Here is a 7,540-nt window from a genome sequence, read left to right on the forward strand (position 1 = left end):
ATGTGACAAATGACTTGTAGAGACCTATCCTCCTCGATTATGCAAAATTTACTGCTGTTGATGTGCACAACCTTGGAACTTTTGGGACATTGGCACAATGCGTCTTGTGAGTTTGCAATCAGTCATGTAACTCAGGTGAACAATCGGCTCCTTAGCACAAACTAAGCCTGCATCAAATGCCTGCCAGCCCCTAAACATCTTTCTGCTGTGCATATCAATTACATTTTGCTGTCCTGCTCACAGAATATATAACATATTGATTACTTAATGATGCCAACTACTATTCCTAATGTATTCTCTCAAAAAGAATTTCCTTGTGCAACAAGAAACAGTTGGGTGATAAATATTCAGACCTTGAAATCTTCTCTGGATTTTAATGTATTTCTTTCTCATTTTGGGATTCATGCATGTTTGCAGAAAATTCATAGCGGTACATGGCTAAAAGTGTGGAAAACATTGTACAAGCTTGTAATTTCATACTAAATGAGTGAGCACACAATTCAATAACTAATCCAATCCATCCAGTCTTTAACACTGTGAAGGAAAGTTTTTAAAAGAATGAACACAAACTTGTGATCAACTGTCCACCTTTCCCTGTGAGGACAGCACTCCAACCTTGCAAATATCACAGCTACATGAAGTCCTCAGGAGAAACATGGATGAAAAGATGGACCTTGGCAGCAAGGCTGACTCACATACTGTATCATAACCATTCTCCTCACACGGCTCTCTGACACATAGGTGCTTATTTTCCACGCTAACAGTTACTCTGCAGATCCCATCTGCTTCCTCTGTGCCAAAAGCTCATACTTCTGGCTCATGCAATTGTTTAACTCTAGCTCTTCAGTGAAACATACTCAACCATGTTCCCCATCTGTCTCATCAACCTGCAGCCTCTTGTCTGTCGTTTGTCCTGAGTGAAGTAATAAACTTACGTCTGGTGCAGAAACAGGAAGGGCTTATATCCATCCAGTGGGGACAGGACAGGAAGTTCACTTTCAAAGATAGTAACAAACATTAAAGCTCTATATTTAGAACCTGTGTGGATTATTACTCTTGCAAGGAAAAAAAAAAAAAAAAGGTTTTATTTTATTTATTTATTTATTTGTCCCCAAATCCCTTTCCTGATGAAAGCCACATGATCTGCTAATGTCAGCACAGCGCAGGGCTTAATCACGCAAGCAAGGTTGCATGCATGTGTGCGCACATGCTCTGACGCTTACAGAGGGGATGGGTTCATCTCTTGGGGAGGGAAATGCTGGCTGGTGGTGATTTTGTTAGCAGCAGTGGAATGATCTAGATAATACACTTATCCACGGTCCATTTGGGGGAAGGCAAGCCACTGACATCTGATTAGATTTCACAAAGATAAAAGGATCATGAAGAGTCACATGTCTAGTTTATTACTGAGTGACTTTGGGAATTTATCCCAGAAATCAACAACAAATAATAAGGTGATGAATCTCTAGAATTTTTAATTGATTTATTGCAATTGTGTTTCTATCTTGAGTGAGTGTTCTGACAATGTTCTGACTTATATTGTCTTAGCTGCTTGACTTGGATTAGACTTTGTTCCAACAATAACAAAAAAAACGTTTATTTGGATTACTTTTTTTTTATTTTCTTCTATGATGTTGATGGAAACAAGGCTGGGAGAAGTTTAGGGGGGAATATTTAATTTATTTATTTAAGTCTTCTCTTAAAATGGTTATGTTTTGTGTATAGCTTAAAAGACTAGGCCAGTCATTAGGTCAGACTAGGAGACATCTGGACACAGGATCAAATAAACTGACTTTTTTTGTTTTGCTTTTTTCCTTTTGGATGATGCACCATATTTTTTTTCTGCACCAGAGACAAGGTCATTGGATGACTTGTTTATAACATACTATCTCACACAAAAAAGGTTGCATTCTGATTTTTCTGCTTTACAAAATCTGTAGTTTGGGTTAAACTCAAATTGCTGTTCGAAAATATCACTTAAAAACACTTTATTGTCCTTATTTCATTAACAAAATTATCCACTCAGAATTATGTTTTCCTCTACATCCACTGTACTCTGCAGATTCATGTCATTTCTTCATATATTGCAGATAATCAGGGAAAGTTATTGTAACTTATACAAACACATGAAAATACAGACAAAAGAAAAGTACATTTATTCTTCAACACAATCTGAACCCTCTTAGTCAAGCTTGCTTGGACGTTTTTGTCTGCAGGAGTAATTTTCCAGGCTTTTTGAAAGAATTTTCCCGAGTTCATAGTCTGTTGTTCTGTTCTTTGTCAAAATGTTCCCGCACGTCTTCAGTAATGTTGAGGTCCTAACTCTGGGGTGGTTAAATAATCCATAAAACCTGTTTCCAGGTTGATTTTTCAGTCCAGCTTTAATGTAATGTGGCACCCCTCAGCAATTTTTCCCCTTTTCTCCTCCATAAAAATGGCTTCTTGACATCCATCCTTCCATGAAGCCCATCTCTGATGAGGTTTCAATGAACAGTAGTCGGCTTAACTGAGATGCATCTCTCTGATTCTGTGTCAGCCTGTCTTTTTCTTTTCCTTTTTTTCTTTTCTTTTTAAATGTCCAATTTGTTAAGGGCATCACTTTCAGACACCGTTCACCCAGACCTACCACTTCTTATTTTGTTCTTCACTTGCCCAGCTTACTCAACATTTTTGAGGACACTGCTAAATTTTCAGCTAGCAGTTCTTTGAGAATCACTTTATTGGTCCAAACCTACAACTTTATGTTTGTCAGATTGTGTTATCGCTAGCATTTGTCATAGATGCACCCAATGAAATGGAAAGAAATTGTGTACTTGCAGCAGGTTGCAAGTAGAAAAGTGCCTTAAACTGCAATTTAAACTAAGTTTTTCATCAAGTTTCTATTTGTTGACAAATCTCTTGTTCATCCCCTCAGTTAAGTGTCTTGTTTTTATACTTGAATGCTTCAGAGGTCAAGGTTAGGTGGCTTGAGAATAAAAAAACACACTAACAATAGCAAACAAGTCATTGCTCCTTCCTCTATTAAATTCTTTGTGCTTAGTAGTGGATTTAGGTTTATCGCCTAGACATGACAGTAGAATTGATTTATCAACAAGCCTCTTTCCCAAAATTCAAAAGCATACCTTTGAATGAAGTGAACTTAGTTCAGTATTATGTACATTTCACCCTAAGAAAGAAAGCTCAACTCATTCAGGAAAATCATGGTCATAGGCTTTTTTTGTCCTCTCTTGGTTCTGCTTGGCTTCCGTAGTATTTAGATTTTGCAACTCTGTGTTTTTCTTCCTGCCACTGCAGCATCTTTAGTTTTCTTTAATTAAAGATTCACTGGGTTCTGTACCCATCTGTATCCTTTCTACCCGCATCTGGGTCCTCATCTCCCACAGACATTGTGACAAGCTCAGTTTTGAAACTTTATTTAAAGCATTTTAACATGACAAACTTTCACATGACCCAAGATTTTTAATTATTTCTATTGTAAAATAGCAGATCATTCTAAAGTTAGTGTATTTAATGTGGAAGGGGAACATGGCTATTCTGGAAAATAAATAAATAAATAAATAAAAATAAAAATAAAAAGGCAATTTTATTCACAATTAGAAATTTGTAGCTCTAACACATAACTGCCTGTACAAAAACACATATGGGCAGATTTGCCGTCCATGCAGACACGCGAGAGTTTGAATAAAAAGAGATTGTTGGAGAGATTTATTTGAGAAGGAAAAAATATCAGTGCGTCTTGCACATATTTCTTTATCAAAGTGTCAAGCAATTTCAATAAATATTGCCATAAATATTAATAGTCACTGAGGGAATATATCATTTTTAGAAATGGAGAATTAGGCAAGAATTTAAAACTTGCTACGGTTGTGTTAAGTTAAACATTTTATTCTGGTTTTGACTTGAGCTCGCCTCAAGCCTTGAAATCTGAACATTAGGAACTAACAGTTTTATGATTTTCCACGATACTTAAAAATAGCATGTGTTGCTTAATAGAATAAAGATAAATTAATATCTCTGTTGAGTATCTGCAGGCTCTTTGATCTTCTTGCAAACTGTTATACAGCAGCTGTTTCCTCTCCTGTGTCAATAAAGTTCTTCATCCCTCCTTCGCATTATGTCTTCAATACTGTTTTGCTCCCATTTCCCTAAAACAGCATTTAAGTTTCTTTACTCTGACAACAACAATAATAATAATGATAACATATTTTTTACAACACCAATTAAATAAAATAAATGGCAAGATTTGCTTATCTTATAAACAAATATTCTGCCCACCATAGAACATAAAAAACATTTCAAGACATTTTTCAATATAAAATAACTACTTATCTTGAGTTTGATACTGGTCACATGCCTTAAAAAATTCAGACAGGGGCAACCAAGGATGAAAAAATAATTACTACTTAGAAGAATTAGTTGCAGGAGCATATTGCAACCGATCTGGTTAATTGGCAACAGGCCAGAGGCAGAGTCTCTCAGAAGTATATATAGGAGAGGCAGATGTGCTGGTGGCACCAAAATGGCTATCAACAGTGCTGCATAATAGCAAAAGATTCACAGAGTCTGAAGTCTGTGTGTGAGTGTTACGTCCCTAAGGCAGGTCTAGGGAAGAAGGGAGTAACACAACTCCAGAAGATGCCAATGAGGAGACATTGTTATCTTAAGTTTACAGTTCATTTAATGTTTGAGTAGTAGCTAAAATACAAAAAGACCAATAGCGTCAGGGACCTACTCTAACTTCAACATAAACAGGAGAGAACGACCCACAGGAAAACAAAATGGCAGCCCTCCCCTACAAGGCTAATCTGGAAAACTAAAGATGATCAAAAATAACCCAACAACCAGACATAACCAAAGAAACCTAGGCTTACACAACACACACAAGGTGCAATGGCAAGTGATCAAAAGGCCATGAGGTGCAGATCCTCAGTCTTTTTATAAGCCACTGTCAGGCCATGATTGGCTGGTGGAGACACCACCTAACAAGAAGAGGAGCACCTAGAGAGTCAGCACAAAGATAATCACACGAATCAACCACATTCCTGTAACAACGAGGGAAAACTTTAATGGATTCTTGACAAAAACAGACATGATTCTGTCATGGAGACAATTGAATGGACTTAAAAAACAGCTCCAGAAATCACTGTTTAAACACAGTTCCCAATGCCAATCACAAATGCAGGGTACTGGTCCATCACAAAGCCATATGTGAACTTGATAATAATAATAATAATAATAATAATAATAATAATAATAATAATAATAATACATTTTATTTGTATTGCACTCTATATTACAGGGACTCAAAGTGCTACAGAAAGGCAGCAAATGAAAAGGCCCAGTCGCCCATGCTGAGGAGCTTGTTTCTGGGAACTTGGAGGGTGTTTGTGGTTGTAAAACGGAGGGTGCATGAGGAGGTGTGAGGGGTGAGGACTTCCTGCAGGTAAGGAAGGGCATGTGTATGAATGCACTGGTGGGTGAGGAGGGAAACATTGTATTATAGCCTGAGTGGGACAGGGAGCCAGTGAAGAATTTTCAGGATGGGGGTGATATGGTCTTGCTTGTGCACCCTCATCAGGATCCTGGCAGCACTGTTCTGGATGTATTACAGTCTCTGAATGCTCTTACCAGGGATCCCGATGAGGAGTGCATTACAGTAATCTAGCCTGGAGGAGACAAAGGCATGGAGCTTCTCTGCATCTGCCAGGGTGAGTGCAGGACGGAGTTTGGCGATGTTCTGAAGGTGGACGAATGAGGTCTTACAGAGGTGTTTGATGCGGGTGTCAATAGTAAGGTGAGGGTCCATTTTAACACACAAGGTGGAGGCAGATGTGGAAAGGGGGATGTTTTGGCCAGAGAAGGTGATGCTGTTGATGGTGGACGAGCAGAGCTGGTGGGCAGTGCCAAAAAAAATGACTTCTAATTCAGATGTGCCGATATCCTCTCTGAGCAAAACCTTACTTAAAATCACAGAAAAAGTGGACAACTGTTCTCTGGTCAGACAAACCCAATCCTCCAAACTAAAGAGGAAAGAAACCATCCACCTTAATATTGACCCAAAGACTGTATCGTGTTTTGGTTTGAGATGAATTAGTGCCTATGGAACTGGAAACCTGTATATCTGGAAAGATAGTTTAAACCCTTAAAGTTAAATAAAGGTTTTATAGCAACAGAAGCTCCCATTCAGATGATGTCTTTTACAGGAAAGGTCTGGCATAGTTCAGCAAGACAATGTTAAACAAAATATTGAAACTATTCCAACAGCATGGCTTTATAATGGAAGAGTCCAGGTACTGGACTGGCCTGCCTGCAGTCCAGACCTTTAGCCAGCTGAAAACATTTGGTGCATCAAGAAAAACAAAACATATTATTGACCCAGAACTGAGGACCAGCCAGAATCCTGTATCATACAAGAATGTGACATTTATCCATCGGAGACATTTTTTTATTTTTAATTGTGAATAAAATATTGGTTCATGAGATTTACACATCATTGCATTTCTTTTTTTATAGATACACTACCGTTCAAAAGTTTGGGGTCACTTCCCTATTGAATCCCATGACAAAGTGACCCCAAACTTTTGAACGGTAGTGTATATATATATTTATTTTGCATAGTACCCAACTTTTGTGAAATTAGGATTGTGTTACGTTATACAGCACATGCTTATGTAGGGTGGCAAAATAAAGATTAAATAAAATTATAAAACAGAATGCAATGATTTTCAAATCTCATTAACTAATATTTTATTCACAACTGAACAATGAAAAGATCTTTTTGTCACATTCTTCAAGTGATCTTTAAAGAGGCAACACATTGTTATACTTATCTGCCAAACAGAACCAGGGGAAGGAACAGAATGTAGCTGTTTTAATGCATAATTTTATAAAGGCTGAGGGGGGTTTGTGGGTCTCACTAATAGTCAGTGACATCCAAGAAAACAGCAGTTCTCAAAATCCTTAGAGAGTCTTGCTTTCTGTGCAGGCTTTAATTACAAAGCCAAAGTTCTTCTCTCTACTTACATTTAAAACTTGTTTTTCTCACAGTCTTTGGAGCACTCACTCTTTGGGGCTCCATCGGGGACACCGCGTGTAAAAAACAGGGTGATTGGAGCACTCTGATACTTTAATTCTACTCTCATTTACACACCCATCTCCCCAAGCCCTGATATGTATCCACTGACAGTCAAAAACACTAACTATGATTTGATTTTTAGTCATGTGTTTTCACACACTTTAGCACAACCTTGGGCAACACTGAAAAAGCCAGATAATTCCAAACACTGAGATGCATTGATTTGAAGGAGAGTTAAAATAAAAATCATTATTCACTGTCACTACTCAGTCAGATGCAATAAATAAATGGACAAGGCAGCAACACCACTAAACTCGGAATTTGTTTGTGGTGATGTACCATTATCATTACATTTGCAGCTACTGCTGATCTAATTTCTTCACAAACCCTCCAGGACTAAGCTGGCTAGAAATCTCTCTTACAAACTCTTCTCTAGTGGAAAAAAATAAATAAATAAAAAAAATT

Source organism: Melanotaenia boesemani, chromosome 2 (assembly GCF_017639745.1).
Source record: "Melanotaenia boesemani isolate fMelBoe1 chromosome 2, fMelBoe1.pri, whole genome shotgun sequence".
Lineage (NCBI taxonomy): Eukaryota > Metazoa > Chordata > Actinopteri > Atheriniformes > Melanotaeniidae > Melanotaenia > Melanotaenia boesemani.